The sequence below is a fragment of the Suncus etruscus genome, chromosome 11, assembly GCF_024139225.1.
Source record: "Suncus etruscus isolate mSunEtr1 chromosome 11, mSunEtr1.pri.cur, whole genome shotgun sequence".
NCBI classification, from domain to species: Eukaryota; Metazoa; Chordata; class Mammalia; order Eulipotyphla; family Soricidae; genus Suncus; species Suncus etruscus.
The window spans coordinates 100,974,547-100,994,477 of record NC_064858.1 but is presented as its reverse complement, the minus strand read 5'-3'; the positions used below and the strand labels follow the sequence as shown (position 1 = coordinate 100,994,477).

General features: G+C 37.3%; 1 protein-coding gene and 1 pseudogene across 1 annotated transcript in view; one reads left to right on the top strand and one right to left on the bottom strand.

Annotated features, from left to right (window-relative positions):
- The window catches only part of LGR5 (leucine rich repeat containing G protein-coupled receptor 5), a 155,097-nt gene that overhangs the window by 133,091 nt on the left and 2,075 nt on the right, over positions 1-19,931 (bottom strand). The gene's annotated exons all lie outside the window — the stretch shown is intronic.
- LOC126023343 (uncharacterized) lies at positions 16,359-16,434 on the top strand (annotated as a pseudogene).

The following is a 19,931-nucleotide window of genomic DNA, read 5'->3' as shown; positions in this document are numbered from 1 at the left end:
AACTTTTTCAGTTTGATTTTGATCCTGCTCAGGCTTGGTCAGAATTTTAGAATTGTAGACTCTCAAGCTGGCTCTTCTCTAGATGTAGAGTTCCAATAAGTACTTCAACTGCCTCAGCTACTTAAACACAGAGCTTCAGAAGGGAATTAATGCTTTAGGACTAGACATTAATGATGGTACCATTTTACAACAAAGTAAATCTAAGACTTGAGCCCCCAGTGAAGAGTCCATCCTTTGGTAATTCTGTTATACAACTTTGCAGATCCTAGGGTTAATTAAGGTTGTACAGCACATGACACTCTCTTTAGTGGAAGTTCCTTTGCTGTGTTGATATCCTATGTTGAATTAATAATGATCTTAGAACTGCCAAAAAAGATGTATATAGCTTCCATCACTATAATTTTAGCTCCTCTTTACTTTTTAGCTCTTTTAAAATGACACAAAAGCTTTGGCTTACTAATTACTTTTATCACCCCCATAGAAAAATTAGTTGATCTTCCTGATCAAAGCAAATTAGGCAGATCATGACTGATTAGAATGCAACAGTAAAATCTCCATACTTTCTCTTCCGTCCCCTTTCTCTCAGAAATCGGGCCGATGCCAAATATGTAGGTATTTCCCACGGCCAGGCCAGACTCTGTTTCCAACAGGGCCTGGGGCTTGGACAATGGTTCTTACACAGACACTAAAGTTCTTTAGTTCAGTCATTGTGTTTGAAAAGAACTAGTAACCCCTTAGCTAGCATTTGATGAAACATCTAGATTTACATATTTCCTTAATTGCATTTTTGAATGTGAGTGAGATTTATCTGACCCAAGTTAAATGCCTCCTTTATTCCCCTACCCAAAGCAAAATTCAACTCCAAGCTCTTAAAAAAAAAAAAGTGAGGTGGGGGAACACAGTACTCAATTCCATTCTGAACAAGTTTTAGGATTTCAATACAGTGAGAAAAGGGGGATACATTACCAAACCCAGGAAAGATCTACCTTTACCTTTCAAAGTGGAAATGTCCAATTCTAAAGCTTTGGCTGGCTCAGCTCTTGCAAAAAGAAAAAAAAAAAGCTATTTTGATTTTTGAGTATTGAATGCTATTCCTTGTTGCCAAAGTCCCCAGATCAGTTATTAAAACATTTCGAGATGATTCTCCTCAATAATTTTTCACTTCAAATTGGGGAGGTGACTGTTAGGAGAGGAAAGTTTGGGTTTCCATTTCTTTATTTATTCCCTATAAATCAACAGTAAATCTTGCATTTAGCTCCATTTAAACCTCCCTCTGCAGCTGCCCATTTGAAAACTAAAATGGTTGCCTTCTTTCACTTCAGTGGGTACAATACAAAACATCCATTGAGTTTTCCCTTTACAGCAGCTGCCAATGCCCAGCTGACTTTTAACAAACCAACCAAGCGGAATCACAATGCAGCTGCAACATTTTATGGTATTTCTGTTGGTTCTCTTTTGAGACTGAAGGTGTTAATTAGGAATCAAAGAACACAACCCTGCCAGCTTTCTTTCACAAACCATCCCCTGGTCACTGCAGTTTTCAGAAGAAAAATAAATCTAATAAAGGGATAAAAATGTTGTTTGTCACACCAGTAAAGTGTACTTAAGACCCTTTGATCAAAAGCTTTTCATGTAGTCTTGTCAGATGGGCTGGAAATATTGTGTTTTACCTCCTTTTTCCTTTCTACATGCAGACTTTTCTAAATTTTGATTTCATTTACAACAGACAGGAAGGAAAAAAAAAAAACTTACTCCGGTCCTATCTGGGCTCCTTGATAGGTGATCACTTTGTAAGTGATAGGTCTCCTGGAATGGAATTATTTTGCTTTGAAAATTCTTCCTATTTAGCAGTCCATCACACAAAACTGGACTTTCTATGAGCATATCTACAATATGCTAAGTAGGCGCTCATGCTTACACTTTATCTATGTATCTGTCAATATTCTATTTAGGATAATTGTTACATAGATTTTTCTCTCAGTGATTTGGAGACCAAAAATGCCCTCTCACATTGACATAATTTTGATAAACATAAAAAAAAATCACTTACAGGGTACCCATGTGCAAACACAAACATATATCCATTCAATGGATCAGTTTGTCATCTTTATATAGTTCCCTATGCATCCTGAATATCATGCATTCAAATGTCACAGCATGGGGTCATTACCTTCAATCTTCAGTCAAAGTTAAAAGCTTAAAGTGAGTTTATGAAGTTAGCACCGCTGGGAATTAGTCAAGCCTGCTAGCTCTCTCAGCACGAGGTTTTGCTGGGAGATGCACAAATCAGGCTAAAATCCATTAATCCTGCACGAGAGGGGCAGAAAGAAGGCCTGCTTGTTGATTTAATGCTAATGAAATGAATGGGCTCCTGAGGTTACCTACAGAGGCCCCCTAAACTGTAAAACAAATAAAGTCGTTTTAAGTAATGCTCGCCGCAGGAGAGTAAACATCACTCCCAGAGTCCCTGCACAAAATGGGTGTGGGTGTGTAGAAACCCCCCATTTTCTACCAAACTGCTACACCTGCCTTAGAACAATACCCACGGATGTCAAGCTGATAAAGTCATAGAACAACTGAATTAGAGCTCTCAGAGCAACTGCTCACCTCTTTTATTTTACAGTTGCAAAACACAGGAGGTGGAGGGAGGAGGAAGAGGAGAAGATGCAGAATCTTAAACTAGATGCATTTTGTCCCAGTCTATAGCTGATTAGTGGGGTAACCAGTGATTCTCAAAATTTGATAGCGCGTTGAATTTGCATGGAGAGTGATGTCTCCCTTCTTCCCCCTTAACTCTAATTTGGCTTAGTATATGTTTTGCGCTTAGATCTCCAATCTGTCACATTGGTCACATTGCTTTCCTGCATTTAAAAATTGTGTGTGTGTGTGTGTGTGTGTGTGTGTGTGTGTGTGTGTGCAACACCTATGTGTTAATTGTTTCCCAGATTCTAAAAAATAGCTATCTTTTCAGCCTATGTATAGAAATGTGCATTTTGAGATTTTGAGGTTGTTTTCTCACAAAAGGTTTTTGCTTCAAAATTGCTGAGATAAAAGTAGGTTAAACAGTAGGTTAAACAGTGGTTAAACACTTGTCTGGCCAAGTGTAAGGTCCTGGATTGGATCCTCAACACACACACACACACACACACACACACACACACACACACACACACACACATCCACCCTAAAATCTAAAAAAAGGCATAGAGATGTGCCCACATGTGTCCAGGTGTGTATGTGTGACTGTGGCTGTAGATTACTTGAAAGACTGAACTGTGCCCATTGCATATATTGATCTAAGACCAGAGACACTGGCCACGATATGACAGTAGCCACTATGCCAAGAATGGCAGCGCCTATTCTTGCCTCCCTCATCTCTGACCTGCAGTTCATTTCACTTTTTAGACGCTGTTGACATTTTTGTTTTGTTTGCCTTTTGAGCCCTTTGGGACCCAGGGGCTATCCCCTGGCTCTGTGATTAGGGGTTACTCTTGGTAGTGTTTGAGAAACCATATGCAGTCCTGGAACTGGTCAGGGTTGGTCTCACTTGCAAGCCAAGTGGCCTTTTTCATTCTCCTTTAATTCCTTTTTGTTTGTTTGTTTTGCTTTTGGGGCCACACCCAACTGTGGTGAGGAATTACTCCTACCTTTGCACTCAGGTATTTCTCCTGGTGGTGCTCAGATCATATGGGAGGCTGGGAATCGAACCTGTGTCGGCTGCAAGCAAAACAAAAGTCCTACCTACTATACTATTACTCTAAGCTGTCTTTCTTTTCTTATTTCACCTGTTGGAAATTTCCCCTTGCCTGAGAGGAGTTTTCCTTTTTCCTTTTTGTCTTGGGGTTACACCTGGCAGTGTTCAGTCCCAGGTTGGTTGTGGGCAAAGCACACGCTCTATTTGCTTTGCTATCACTCTGGCCCCATAAAAAGAATTTTTAATTTGAAATTGTTTTATTTTGGCTGCCTTTTGTAGCCTTTGGATTTGATGAGGATTTAAATTGCTTTAAAAACTTGTGTTGAATAGATTCTATTTTGCCAATCTTTGTGGCTGGATAACACCTAATAGCACCTGGAAGTGCCTTCACTTTTAGAATTGGGACGGTAAAATCAATCAAGTTCCTCATTTAGCAATTCAGTAGACACTTGAGAATTCCAGCGTCATCTTCTTTTGACACAGAGTAAAATGTAAAAGGGTTCATACAGAAGAGGTTTTCTTGTCATTTCAGGTCTAGTCTCTTGATTACATTGGTAATGTCTGAGGCAGCTCAGCACCTCTGAATTGGACCAGAGAGAATTTTCAGCGGCATTGACATAAGTTCAGCAGAAGAATTAGCCTGCCCATCTCTCTCTCTCATCTCTGCTGGGGATCACTGGGTTTAATTCCAGAAGCTTCCTGCTCAAATACAAGCCAAGTGATTCTCTGACCCCCTACTTAACTTCAAATCCCCTTTCCAACTATTCTCTTGGGAATACTCTCAGCTTTATTGTCTTTAAGGACTGCAAAATTCCTTCAGTTGTGCAGAACCAATTGTTTCCTTATTCAGACTATGAAAGTCTTCATGGAAACTCAGTTTTATAATGAATTTGAAGTATTTCAGATTTCTATATTTCAGATCTTTAACCAGCTTTTAGCCTTAGAATAGCTTTTTTTTCAGTTGTTTATATTAAAAACAAATCAAACACTTTTTTCTATATGCTGAATACTTAGCTTTTCCTGATTATCTGCGGCTCTGAGGAAAAGGCTGGATTTCCTATTTTCCTCCCAGTCCCCTCAAATCTGTCATCTCTCTGGTCTGTTGTTTTAGTATGCCGACTTCTGGAGCTTCTAATAGCCCCCAAAGTTAGCAAGTTGAATTACTTCTATAGTTATATAAAAAAACTCATTGTAAATTGGTTAGATGAAAATGAGAAGATAAAAATAATTTTAGGGGATGGAAAACATATAAAAGGAAACCAAAATGTACAAACTTCCCCTTATAAGTAAATCACAGGGATGTGATGGTGCCTACAGTTAATAATCTGTATTTAAAAGTTGCTGCCAATAAATCTTAAATGTTTTTATTACATGTCTTGTAATATGATGGATATTACCTAGACTTACTGGAGGTATAAGACTTAATTGCAATGTATACAAATATTGAATCATTACGTCGATCAACTGACCTAATGTTTGATACCAACTTTAAATTCCTAAAATATGAACTTTAAGTCTAAGACTACAAATTATGGGTCTGTCAAAAAGTTGTGTCTGAAGGATTATCTTCTGTAACTATAGACAATCAGTCCCCAATACGACAAAGTGGACACTTGGCTATTAATCAGCTGGCAATATTTTCAATGCCCCCATGATTTTATGTATTCATGTGAAAATAAGAGGCTTCAGAGCAGGAGAGATAGTAGAGTGGGTAAGGGTTTTGTCTTGCCTGCTACTGACCCATGACAATTGCTGATACCATTATGGTCCCCTGAGTCCTTTTAGGAGTGATTCTTGAGCGTAGAGCACTACTGGGTGTGACCATCTCCCCGTCCCTCCATAAGGGAACTCTATTCTGAATTTTAATCTAGCCGATAACAAGAATCAGAGAGGAAATTTAGAATATTTTTACTACAACAGATGCTGGATGACTCCTACCTTGCTTATTTGAAACTATCTTTTCTTGCTTCCCTTGTTCTTTTACCTAGTAGGAAACCTTCTATTTTTCCTTGTTATTATTTTATTTACTGAAAATCACACTTACATTGTAAAGGTGACTTAGCTATTTAGGAGACTAACTGTAAGAAGCAACATGATATATCTGAGAAGCATAATTCTCACAACTGATTTATAATCAGCAGGAAAAGTAATGACATCTAACATCTGATGCATGCAGCAGTTTTGAAGTAAAGTATTTCCTGTGTATTATTGTAGCTGATCTTCACAACAGCAGAGTCAGCTAGATGGCATTATTATTTACTGCCACTTACAGCTGAGAAAAATGGAGGCACAGTGAAACCTACCAAGGTCATTCAAAATAGGGTTGAGATTTTTCTAAACAATATGCTTTAGTCTAAAGTAAAGATAGTAATAATTATTAAAATTTTTAGTTGAATTAAAGGACCATGATTTATGAAATTTGGATAGTTGAGTCTTAGGTGTACAATATTTCAACACCCGTTTCACTGCCAGTGTTAGCTGTCATCACCAGTGCTCCCATATATCATCATACCTGTCCCACCACCACCCTCTTCTACTTCCTGCCCGACATCTTTCAGGCACAAGCAATATCTATTCTACTGTTTGTTGTAATGATCATGTCAGAAAGTGAGAATGGGGGCCGGAGAGATAGCATGGAGGTAAGGCGTTTGCCTCTCATGCAGGAGGTCATCGGTTCGAATCCCGGCGCCCCATATATGGTCCTCCCGTGCCTGCCAGGAGCAATTTCTGAGCCTGGAGCCAGGAATAATCCCTGAGCACTGCCGGGTGTGACCCAAAAACCACAAAAAAAAAAAAAAAAAAAAGAAAAAGAAAGTGAGAATGTAGATTAAATATTTTTTTGGGGGGGCCACACCCGGCGGAGCTCAGGGGTTACTCTTGGCTGTCTGCTCAGAAATAGCTCCTGGCAGGCACGGGGGACCATATGGGACACCGGGATTCGAACCAAACACCTTTGGTTCTGGATCGGCTGCTTGCAAGGCAAACGCCACTATGTTATCTCTCCGGGCCCAGATTAAATAATTTTAAAACACTTTAAAATGTCTTTTTCTCTCAGGCATTTTATAAACAGTACAGTTTGCAATTTTAATGGACAGGACATCTCTGTCACTCTTAACATCTTACCAGAGATCATATTAGTCTATCCCAGCACCTGTAATATATTTAGTGGCTAGAAAAATCATGCCCTATACTCTAGGTGTGAATAATGTGTGAGTATTATATTGAATCTAGGAAGACAAGAGTGATTTCCCTACAGGGAATAAAATGGAAGTTACTCTCTCTTTTTCAAAAATTCTTTTTAAAACTTTATTTAAAGAAAATGCATCACATAGCTAACATAGTTGACCATAATACATTTATTTCCAGATAAGAGAGAACAAATTATTTAGACAAAGACTAGGATAAAAATACAAAAGGAAGAAAAGAAAGAACTTTAAAAGGAAAAGAGGTACAGTGAAAAGCAAATTCATGAAAATTATTTTATTTCCAATGAAATCATTAGGAAATGCATTTGTTTTCATAAGTGAGAACAAAGTCATTATGAAAAGAATAGAAACAATAAAAAAATAAAGTAAGCAAATTTGTGAAAATTACTGTATTTCTAATGAATTGATTCAGATAATGGCAGAAGTAAACTCTTGTTGTTAACTGTCCATTCTGTTATTTCATCTTTGTTCCAAATATTAAGTGACCTCAGCTATTTATTGGCATCTAAATTAATGTGTTTCTCTAGGGATGACAGCATCAAACAAATGAAGTTGTCCAGGAATTCAAAGCCTATTGCTATTACTTAGGCTTTTGTGGGGTGTTTTCTCAGCTGTCGGGCCTCCTGAAAAAAGAAGGATGTGCAGAAAGGGTGCCTACACTCACTACAGAATAACCCTGGTGATATCAGCCCAATTATCAAAATCCTTGAGTTTGGTCAGATTAGTGTCTCTGAAGAGAATTGTGGAGTGGTGAGACAGGTCCACAAGCAAAGTGGTAATTATGGTTGGTGGAAGCAGCAGGTGTGGTTCCAGCAGGGTGGGGCTTGCCCTACCATTTCCTCCAGAGTCTGTCAGGTTTCTGCTGCATGGCCAGGGCATCCATGATTTTTCATAGCTTGGTTTACATCCCTTTCAAGAAAAGACTGAGTCTAGATGGCCCGGTGTGAACATGGTGTGAATATGGTAACTCTTTCTGTGTTCCCTCATTACAAACTCCTTGTGAAACTGCCCGTACACTAACATGCATGATCACTGAGCATGAAAAAAGGTATGTTCCATGTTGTTTGGATATAGTATGATCAATAGGAATGAAGACAAACATTACTGGAAAGATCACTTGTTACTACATACAGTTCTCAGGAATACAGGGGCACATCAGGGCATCAGAGCCAGGCAAGAGGCAGAAAGAGTGGGAGAAAGTATGAGAAGAACTTTAATGTGGCTTCCATGGAACTGACAGGGCAAGCAGACTTATAATGGGCTACTTTCATAATTTCAGTAGAGTCCAGGATAAAGAACTGTTCTGACTTGTCTATGACCTGGCCCTGGAATAAATATGTATTCCTAGACTCGCAGTGGTCCTCAAACTATGGCCTGCAGGCCACATATTGTATTTGTATCTGTTTTGTTTCTTCATTGCCAAATAAGATATATGCAGTGCGCATAAGAATTCGTTCATAAGTTTTGTTTTTACTATAGTCAGACCCTCCAATGGTCTGAGGGACAGTGAACTAGATCCCTGTTTAAAAAGTTTGAGGACCTCTGTTAAAGTATTCAAGTATTCAAGAGTATCCTTCAAGACCCATCAAGTAGATAGATTGTTGGAAACATAATGTGGATTAGGATTGGTTGGTTTTCTTATGAAAGGCACCCTGGCAGGGCAGTCATTTGCTAACTCTTTGTGTTAGGTATCTCTAAGAGGGGCAATTTCTACAAGATCTGTGAAACTTCAGGATACAAACACACACCATAAAATCCAGAAACCCACACTTAATACATAGGGATTCTGTGCTTTGTTCCAAATCATAGTACTTCCTTTCTTCTTTGAGTCCAAAGTTATAATTTAAGGGATATATAGTCCAACAGAAGTAGAAACAGACAAGTGGATTAACTATGGTGATTAACTGAAGTGAGTTGAATGATGGGTGTGTTCAGCATGATGTGGGAGCATTAGAAATGGGTTTTTAAAATGATGAGTCATAGGAAGTTTTCCAGAAGAGGTTATAGTTGTACTGAATATGGAAAGAACCTTCAGGGTTAGACAGATAAAGAAGAAAGCATCCATGAAGAGACTAACGCAAAGGGAACCACTGGAAGCATGAGAAACAGAAAGAGGTTATAGCATGATAAAGTCAGAGCTATGAACATTCCATAAAATTGAAGCTCAAGGCATCTTCAAGGGTGAAACACCATCAATCAAGCAAGTGGAAGAAGAGATAAACAAATGGAACTATATAAAACTAAGAAATTTCTGGAACTCAAGGAAAATAATGACCAGGATACAAAGACAGCACATGAAGTGGGAAAATGATTTACCCAACACTCATCTAATAAAGGGTTAATGTGAAAGATAGTACATGGGTGAAACTTTACAAGGAAAAAAAATCCAACCCCATCATAAAACTGAGGGAAGAGATGAACAGAAATTTTCTCAAAGAAGAAATACAAGTGGTCAAAAGGCACATGAAAATTTGTTTCATATCATTAATCATCAGAGAGATCAAATCAAAGCAACAATGAGGTATCATCTCACACCACAGAGACTACCACACATCAGAAAGAACAAGAGCAAGTGATACTGGCATAGGTGTGGGGAGAAAGGGTTTCTCATCACTGCTGTTTAAAATGTCAACTTGCCTAGCCTTTCTGGTAAATAAAATTGTACTTTCCTAAAAAAATTAGGAATTGAGCTTTCATTTCATCCCGAAGCTCCATTTCTTAGAACATACCCCAAGGTCCCAAAAACAAAATGGAGAAAAGACATTTGCGCCTCTCCTCCCTGTCCTTTTCAATACTATCTACAATAGATAAAATATGGAAACAACTCAAGTGTCCAAGAATAGATGACTGGATAAAGAAACTATGGCATATAAATATACACAATGGAATATTATTTGACCGTAAAAAAGGTAAAGTCATTCAATTTACTGCTACCTGGAGAGAAACATGTTGAGTAAAGTTAGCCAAAGGGAGCGAGACTGACACAGAATATGAGTCATAGGTGGGATATACAGAAACATAATCAAAGACAATGGAAATAAAAATCATGAGAACTGGTACATGCCATTTGAGGGGAATAGGAGATAGAGAGGGAGGGGACAACATCTCTGGGGGAGTGAAATGGTCAGATTCGAGGAGGTGGTAATGAAGAAAGATGGTAAAATGTTAGGTCTGAAAACCTATGAGAAACAGAACTGTAAACAACAATATATATATATGTATATTATATATATATACACACACATATAATGTACTTCTCGTAGAAGCAGACTGATGGGTGGGTGGCAGATGGAGGTTTGAGGGCATTGATGAAGGAAAGTGGACACTGGTGAAGGGATGAGTGTTGAAACATATGCCTGAAATCTAATCATGAATAATTTTGAATTTTCACAGTGACAAATTTAAATACATAAGTAAAAAATTAAAGAAAAAGAGACATGCTGGGTGTTATCAGCAGGGTTCTTATCTAGGGGTAAGGCAAGAGAGGTTGATTTTACGGTTAAAATTTTTTAAATTTGTCACAAAATCCATAGGAAACCACTGAGAGGTCGAAAAGGAAAGGCATAAGCAGAGTCATATCTTCAATAAAGTACTGGAGTTATTGGGAGGTTGTGTGTCTTGGGGGATACACACAACTCAAGACAAAAGATTGCAAAGTTATCTAGGCAAAATGGGAAAAAGATTTGAGCTAAAGCACTTTCAGTGCTCAAGGGGAATTGGAACAAATGCAAGAAACATTAAGAGCACCTAAGAGGGGAATTCAGGAGAGAGTGCTTGTTTTGAATGCTGCCAACCTTGATTTGGTCTTGAGCACTACCACCAGGAGAATAGCCTCTGAAGTTGATAGCTCTCCTACCCCCCAATAAAATATTTGAGTTGGGCCAAATTAAGGTCACAAATGAAATTTTAATTGCAATGTCTTTGAACAGAAATTAATTTTTTTCAGACTAAATCTGCTAGTTTCTGACTTACAGATTTTGCTTTTTAGTTTTGGGGCCACACCTGGTGGCACTCAGGGGTTATTCTTGGCTCAGCATTCAGAAATAACTCAAGGGATCATGTGGGATGTTGGGGATTGAACCCAGGTCAGCCACATGCAAGGCAAATGCTTTACTGGCTCCAGACCTTCAGATTTTTAAGAGATAAAATAAAATATATGGTACCTGTGCCTACAATAGCATTTATCTAAATATGATGTTAAATGTCAGGCACCTACCTAGATATCAAGGCATATAATATGCATGTGTCATGGGATATTTAGCCACACCTAGGAAAGCAAGTGGGAAGGTTGTTTTTTGTTTTTTTTTTTTTTGTTTTTGCATGTTAGTTTTAGAGATCTGGTGTTAGAACAAAGACGTGACAAGAGGAAAGAATCGGTTGTGGTTTTCAGGAGATCTGGGTTCCAGTTCCATTTTTGCCATCTATGTGACCTGGAAATGCTATTTACCTCCTAAGAACACGTATTTCATCATCTGTGAAATGAACAGTGTGGGATTAGTTAACCTCCAAGGTTCTTTCCATTCTAAATCCCATGAGTAGACATAGTTTTCGACTCATCAAAAGCCAGCACAACCCATCTTAAATGATTCTAATTCCATTTATTTGGCCAATTAGGGTAATGCTCTAGCAATCATGATTGAATTTCAGTCTTACACTGTGTAATGTGACCTTAGGTATACAGCTTAGTCATTCTGGCAATTTGTGGATAAAAGATTATTCTTTTAGTTCTTTTACAGTAGAATTTACCCGACATGTAGTTAGCTGTCAGCCCTAGTTTTCCATTGGTTTTATTATGATGAACATAAATCTAGTGAAAATTAGTCAACAGACAATCATCTATATTTTGAGAAGTTTCCACAGTTCATGCAAAGAAAGCTTCAAATTACTTCAGAATTATCATTTGAGAACTGAACCTATCAGCCTGAACATATCACTGAGCTGAACTGAACATATCATTTCTCACAATTATAAGACCCTGGGGAAGTGGACTTCATACAGAAAGACCAGCAGCTGGAAGGTGGAAGGAGGATACTTGCTGTCAGCTAATCACGTGGCTAAAACTTTGGAGATCTTCAAATGAGATAGGCTTACACTTTGGGAAAATCTGGTTTAACTAGGATTTCCTTTTGCCACCCGAGCTTGAAGATTCGATGAAAAAAGATCTTGAACTTCCTCAGATACATGGTTGTGAGCTCCAGAGAGTAACAGCTGCTGGGGAAATGAGGGCTGCTGTGAATTAAAGTCTCACACCAGAGGGAGAGTGATGTGGCTTCTCCCCCCCACACACAAAAAATCAAAGACCCCAATTTCAGAGTGCTCAGAGTTGACACTTTAATCCCAAAGACCTTTCTTTCTCATTGTCCCTTCATATTGTAGCTTGAAGTGCTGGGGGCAGGGGGCATGGCAGAGATAAGGAGAGTGCATCCTTACATTTCTCCTCTGATGTTATCTTAAAAAGGATGAATAAGGATAAAGAGAGACACAGGAGAAGTATACCATCTGGCCTCAGGGTGCCTAGTGGAGTCTCCAAATCTCTTAATTCTGCTTGCTCTGTTTTTGGGCTTCCTTCCAACTCTTCTGCAATTTTTTCCCCTAGGTTTTACTCTGTAGGGCAGTTGACACCATTAGAATTATTGAGTGAGTCTTACTGCCCAGTGATGGCATGCCTGCTAAGGTTACCTTCAAAGCAGGAAATATGAAGAGAAAATTAAGAGGAAGATTTCCCAGCTCAGTCTTTACTGAAGGGCTCCTAACACTTTCTGTATATATATATTCATCAAGCATTGGGAAATAAATGTTTACTGAAAATCTATAATCTATTTATCATCTACCTATCTATCGATCTATCATCTATCTATCTATCTATCTATCTATCTATCTATCTATCTATCTATCTATCTATCTATCTATCTATCTATCTATCTATCTATCTATCTATCTATCTATCTATCTATCTATCTATCTATCTATCTATCCATCCATCCATCCATCCATCCATCCATCCATCCATCCATCCATCCATCCATCCATCCATCCATCTATCTATCTATCTATCTATCTATCTATCTATCTATCTATCTATCTATCTATCTATCTATCTACCCACCCACTCACCTATCTATCTATCTATCTATCTATCTATCTATCTATCTATCTATCTATCTATCTATCTATCTATCTATCTATCATCTATCTACACACATACATATGTATACAATAAAATAGGACGTCTATTAATAAATAAAACTCCTTCTATGGAAACTTTATATTAAAACCAGATAATCAATGTGCATATTTACAAAAAGTGAAGTATAATTTCTGTGCTGATACACTGCAAGCTGAATTGATTATGCAACAAAGTTTCTTTAAATAAATACCTCACAAGAAAACTTATAACTTAAAAAATTCAAGGGCCATTTTGTGTGTTCGAACCAATAAACTCATTAAAATAACATTGGGCAAACCCAAACACAACACAATGAAAGTTCTAACACAGCCCACATTAACCAACCAACTTTAAAATAATATCTTTGTTATGTACTAAGGTTAAAAATTCAGCAAATTCTTTATATTTTTTCCACTTGAGATCATGTGTGGTTTTCCACTTTCCTGAGAAAGTATACTTTTGTGGCTTTTTGATCAAAGAAAGGTTAGTTTTACAAATAGACATCTTTTGAAGACGCCCCTATTCTATTTATCCAACTTTTTTTCTTTTAAACAAGCAGCACAAAAATGTTTACCTGTCCGTCACTAAAGCATGATAATTCTTTGGTTATCTGCTTAGTATAGACTTTGGAAAAGAAGGCATGTATGAGGATTAGCCCTGGGGTAGAGGAGGGAAAGAGAGGAGAGGGTGGAAAGAGGAAATAAAGGAATTTGGCTACAAGACTAAATAACAGTTTGAAACACTTGGCTTCCAATCTTGAAAGATGAGCGACACTGGGGAAAAGATTGGGCTGACAAGGGGCCACTTGAGGAAAGCTACTAGCTGTTCACAAACTGAGGAATAAGGTCAGCTCGGTGCCTGCATTCTTGGTAAGAATGGGTTCACTTGGCCTTGATGATTGTCTTCTACGTCTTATCTTCTGAAGCAAATTGATGGTGCCTTCACTCAGTTCAGCTCCTCTCTCTCTTCCTAAAATGAAGGGAACTGGCTTTTCATGGCTGTCTCATGTGGTGGAATGGATACTGTCTTTTATGGGGGGGATGTATTAGGTCCTTTCTCTACAGTTCTCATGAGAAGATGAAATGAAACTTCTTCTGAGGGCCAGGAAGGTAAAATACACATGGAAAAATGTGCAGACATAAAAATGTGATGCTTGGAAATTAGGAAGTGATTAATAATCTAAAATCAGTAATGCCAGTGGAAAACAAGAGGATGATAATATTATTTTAAAAGACTTTAGATATTCTATCCCAGTTTATTCTAAGTTTTGAAATAGAATCCATAATTAACTGGCCATCTAATGTTTTTCATATTGACTTGGCAAGGCAATACATGCGGAGTAAGTTTAGAGCCACAAATGAATGAAAGGCCTGAAGAAATTGAACGGATAAAGAGAGGTTCTTCTGTGTTTGAAGGAGAAGACTTTCTTCAGACTTATTCAGATCTCATTTTTTTCCTGCCCCCTCCACCCTGCATCAGATTTCTAATTTACACAGAAGTCTATAAAAGTGGCTTAATTGTTAAACTCTGCATAGCCGAGAGACAGAGAAGGACAGAAGAACGACAGAGGCAGAACTTTGAAATAACTTTTCATTTGGCATCAACCAGGTCACAGTTGGATAACCTTTGTTTAAATGCTGATATACATGTTTTCGCATAATATCCACCAAATAAAGTGTTTAAAGACTTCCGTTATAGCTCACAAGACATTGCTCATCCACTTCTCCAGCCCTCTTCTGTTATCTCAGTTGTATTCTAGTCTTTGTTAACATGGAATAGTGACTGTTTCCATGGTTAATTTCTTGATATTAAAAACAAATTAAATAGTTATTTTAAATTAATTTTTATTTTTTGTTGAAATAATTGGGGGAGTTGAGCCACACTGGTGGCGTTCAGGGGCTCTCCTGGCTCTGTACTCAGGAATCACTCCTGGAAGGCTTGTGGGGACCATATGGGATGCTGAGGATTGAACCTGGATAAGTCCTGGGTCAGCCTCATGCAAAGCAAATGCCCTATCTGCTGTGCTATCACTAACACTCCTAAATAATTTCTTTATAATGAGTAAGATCATCTGGAATTTATACTTCTTATTCTTACTTAGATCTTTAACATGAAACCTTCTAGTTCCATGATGTAGCAAAAGGCAAGATTTTATCTTTTCTTATGACTGAGTAGTTGTGCGTGTGTTTGTGTGTATGCATGCATGGATGTATCACAATTTATTCACTCATTTATCATTGGGTACTTGGGTTCTTTCCAGATCTTGGCTATTGTAAATAGCACTATAATTTATCTTATCAGTTTTAAAGTTGAGTACAAACTCAAATAGAGCTGGCCTGTGAAGAAAGTTCATATCTCACCCTTGTACACTGTCTGTAATTTTTCCACAGAGACATCAAGTCTCTGTGGAAATCAGTATTTCTGATTTCTCAAGATGCTAAAAAATGAGACTTTCCATAAAATACAGGAAATCCAGTTCATAATACAGATCCAAATATAAAAAATAAATTTAGAAAGAGACATTTCTTCTTTATTTATTGCAATATTATTTACAGTAGCCAAGATACAGAAACCATCCAAGTGCCAAAGAAAAATGAATGAATAAAGAAGATGTGTTCACATAATGGAATGCAATGCTTGAAATTACTACTATTGAGGCTGTAAGAAATCTTGCTATTTCTTATAACATGGTTGGGGTTGAAGGGTAGCATATTAAGCAAAAATAAAGCAGAAAGAGAAAGACAAACACTGGACTAATATGCTTATATGTGGGATATAACAAAAAGGAAGGAAAGAGACAAAACTAATTCAAACCTTACTCTTCTCTTTGATGGATACTGCAGAGCTGTGGTACAGAGGTTACCATAGAACAGAAGTGAAAGGTGAAGGCCCAAATGGTGGAGGTTAACTAATAGACGGTGACAGAGAGATGTTTGGATTTAGGTAGAAAGAGAGGGGGAGTGACAACTTGCTTTTGAAGAATTTTTTTAAAAGCCCTTCTGAATCATATATATTGATATAAACCAATGCTACTTCCAAAGTAAAAATTAAATAAATAAAAGAAAAAAGTAAAACCAAAAAAACTCATGTCTTTCTCACTTGAAATATATTTCCAAAGAATTCAGTTAACTCATTAGACACACACATAGATCTGGTCATAGAAAAGAAGTTTTATTCTGGGCTTGGAAGTGATCAGTTCTTTGATCTGTCTTTATAGTTGCAGGCAGCCACCATGATCTAACTTTGAGTTGTAGACAGGAAAAATGGCTTCTGCCTTAGTAAGAAAATATATATCGCTTCTCGGCCTTTTGGCTAAGATCAAGTGTAGTAAGAAAATATATACATGAAAAGATAATTAACAAACTTAAAACAGTAGATCTAAATGATATGTTATTATTTTACTAAAATTAGGTCTCTTGGCATTCTCAAGGAGAAATAGTTTTGATAGGAAAACTTCACAAATTCTGTTTCTGAAAATAAAAATATGCTGGAATACTTCAGCATCGATGAATTGCTATGAGGCTTGACTTAAATTAGAAGGCCTAGGGCCAGAACGATAGTATAGCAGTTTAAGGTGTTTACCTTGCTGGTTCCTTTAACTACCCTCAAAGTAAAATTTAGCTTCTTTAAACTAGTCTTACACACTGAGTATGGGGTAAACTATGAGGAACACTCCTACTTCCAAAGCCTTTTAAACAGCTCCCTGACTAACTAGCAGCATCTCTTGGTAGACTTCTGGATTTACTAGAAGCTAACAACATCTCATTTCTTGAAACTGAATGACTAATGTTCTTCTAGCTACCAGTTTCAAATAAATTCCCATTTGGATCAATCGATGTAATAAGAAAAAAAAATCACCAGAAAATGTGCAAGAAAATGTCAGGGATAGATATAAAATATGGGTCTGTTTACTATCCTGTAACTTAAGAAGAACAAAATCAATTTTAAAATAAGAAAAGTTTCATGAAAAACTATACACTTTTAGGAAAAATGAAGCCCTAAAATTTGGTTATACACGGATGGACATGGAGACTATTATGCTGAGAGAAGTGAGTCAGAGGAAGAGGGACAGGCATAGAATAATCTCACTCATCTGTAGGATATAAGGAAAATAAAAATCAGTGTGGGGATAATATCTAGACATAATAGAGATGAGGATTAGGGGGACCAGTCTATGGTAGGAAGCTTGCCTCAAAGACCAGAGAGTGCAGTTAGAGTAAAGAAGGGTGTACTATGAAAGGGACATGCATGGCACCCCTTCAGCAATAGTAGTGCAAACCACGATGTTGGAAAAGGAGAGAAAAAGGGAGAGAGGGAGAGTGAAAGAGAAAGAGAGAAGTAGAATGCTCCTTCAAGAGGCAGGCAGGGGAGGGTGGGTGAGAGGGAAGAAGGGATCAGGACAGTGAGAGGGAAATTGGTGACGAAAAATGCATGCATTGGTGAAGGTTGTACATTGTATGACTGTAACTCAATCATGAACACCTTCATCTGTGAAAAAAATACCCTGTAGTATAAATGACCTGGAACCATGGTGTTTAGAAAAGGAAAAGAAAAGAAAAGAAAAGAAAAACTTCACTGTGTAGCCTATTAATGTTACTTCTTCCTATAGATAATGTGCTTTACAGATGATGGATGGTGAAGGACTGTTTAAATGGGAATGATTCCTTACAAAAGAGCACACCAAATAATGTAGTTAGTTTCAATAATTGCTCACACAACCAAAACATTATTAAAATCGTAGAAAAGGGAACTGCTTGACTAAATTATAGAAAACCAATTGCCATAATAAATCAGTATTAGATACATATAATTTTGTAGCATTAGGGAAAGAACTTAAAGTCTCTTACATGCCAGTGGGTCCTCAACAGCTTGAGTTTTCTCCCTGCCTGAAACTATTTTAAATAAAATTTAAAAGTACATTGTGTAATAAACCATAAATTTTGCACTTGATCAAAATTTTATTAGCAGTATGACAGTTCTGGCATTTTGTAAGCATTGCTAAGGTATGAACAATACTTTTAGATGCTGCCCTTAAAATATTTTTTTTATTTCGAAATAGTTTGAAGGGATGGAGAATTAAGCCACTTTCAAAGAAAATTCTACAAATGTTCTTTAATTTTTTAAATTAAAATTTAAAGATGTAAAACACATGCACAATACTATTTCCACACTCATTTTAACTAGTTGAATTTTTTGATCAATTTTTAAAAATACTGATTTTTTACTGATCACAAGTAAAATTGAATTTTGAGGCAAAATTGCCTATGGAGAAGTAACCACATTCCATAAAACTTAATAAAAAGATGTTCTTCAGTTTTCTTGGGTTCTCCTGTGACAAGAATTTGCTTGTGGATGTCCGAGCAACAGCAGGCAAATTAAACTTTAGTTAAAAACAAAAGAGCTGTTTGATATTAACCCAGTGATGTGTATTTGCAATATCGGAATCACATTAGGATTTAGTTCTTCCTAGATGACACAGAAACTGGATGAAGGATACATCAAAGTAGCACAGGAGAGCTTATTTTTAAGACCCTATTAGCAAGTGTGCCCACATTTGATATATGAAAATAACTTACTTATAATAAGATTAGATGCTAAAACTGCTTCAATATCTGACAGATTACTACTGGCAGGTTGATCCATATTAAACACTGTAAAATAGCTGTTGTTTTTAAGTGTCAATGAGAAAGAGAGAGAGGAGATTAAGAGAGAGATTTCCCCAACGTTACCATCATGCTCAGTGTTCAGTTACAGATCTACCACGAAATGAAATTTCATAAGAAAAGAGTTCATATTAATGTTTGCATTTTCTTAACATTGAGATTTTCTGGGGAAAAAAAAAGAGCCATGCAAATACTCCAGTCTTCTCTGAAGACATTTAGGAAACTTCCTTTACCTACCAATCTTGACCGATTTTGACTATCAGATCAAAGCAAATTTATTTGCCAAACGTGTACAGCTGAAACTTGGCATCATCAATCTGCTTGAAGAGAATGAAATGTTCATTCTTTTGTGGGGAGGAAAGGAAGATTCAGAGATAACATTTTGATTGAAAAAAAAATAGCCATCATGTACTATATAACCTTCAAAGACAGTAGTCTGGCCTTTCGCCTACTTTAGTTTTTGCACTTTGCAACTTTCTCATCCAAGTTTACGCACCACTGGGTCCCAGTGGAATGGATCTGTAACTCTGTGCTTCCTTTCACAAGAAAAGGAAACTTTTTAAGTTCTTACACAGCAAGCACACACATTCTTTTGCACACAAGGAAATAAAAATCCCTCTTAAGCATCCTGAGCGCACAAGTAAAGGAAGAAATGGCCACTGAATTCTAGGTGTAACCAAAAGAGGGCACCATCTAGCCTTCATGTCTCCAGTTACTGTGGTTTTAAAAGTACATCCTCCCCCAGCCCTATCCACAATGGAAGGGCACCCCATGACCCCTGGCTTTTATTTTTGTAATTCTACAAGACTATCAAATTCTGAAATAACACACTAGGAAGCACCTCTACCTGGTCATTTCTTGCAGGACAGATTTTTGCATTTAGCACTCATTCTGTGAACTGTCAACCACTAGAAATAAGTATTTAACATTTATTTCATGGTGCCCCTTTAGATGCATGCTCAGTTTAATATTTCATAAGGCACTGAAAAAATTTCCTCCAAGGCCAAGGTATAGCTGTCATAAAACAGCATGGGCAACAAACAAAAATGACAAAAACCCATGACAAGTCACTTTCTAATGGTATTCGCAACTCCAAAGGGCATCTACAATGCTAGATGCGGGGACAGTGGCCTGAGAACAAGGATGATACAGTTAAATGCATCTGAGGTATGTGGGAAATGTTTTGAAGCAAGCTTTTATGC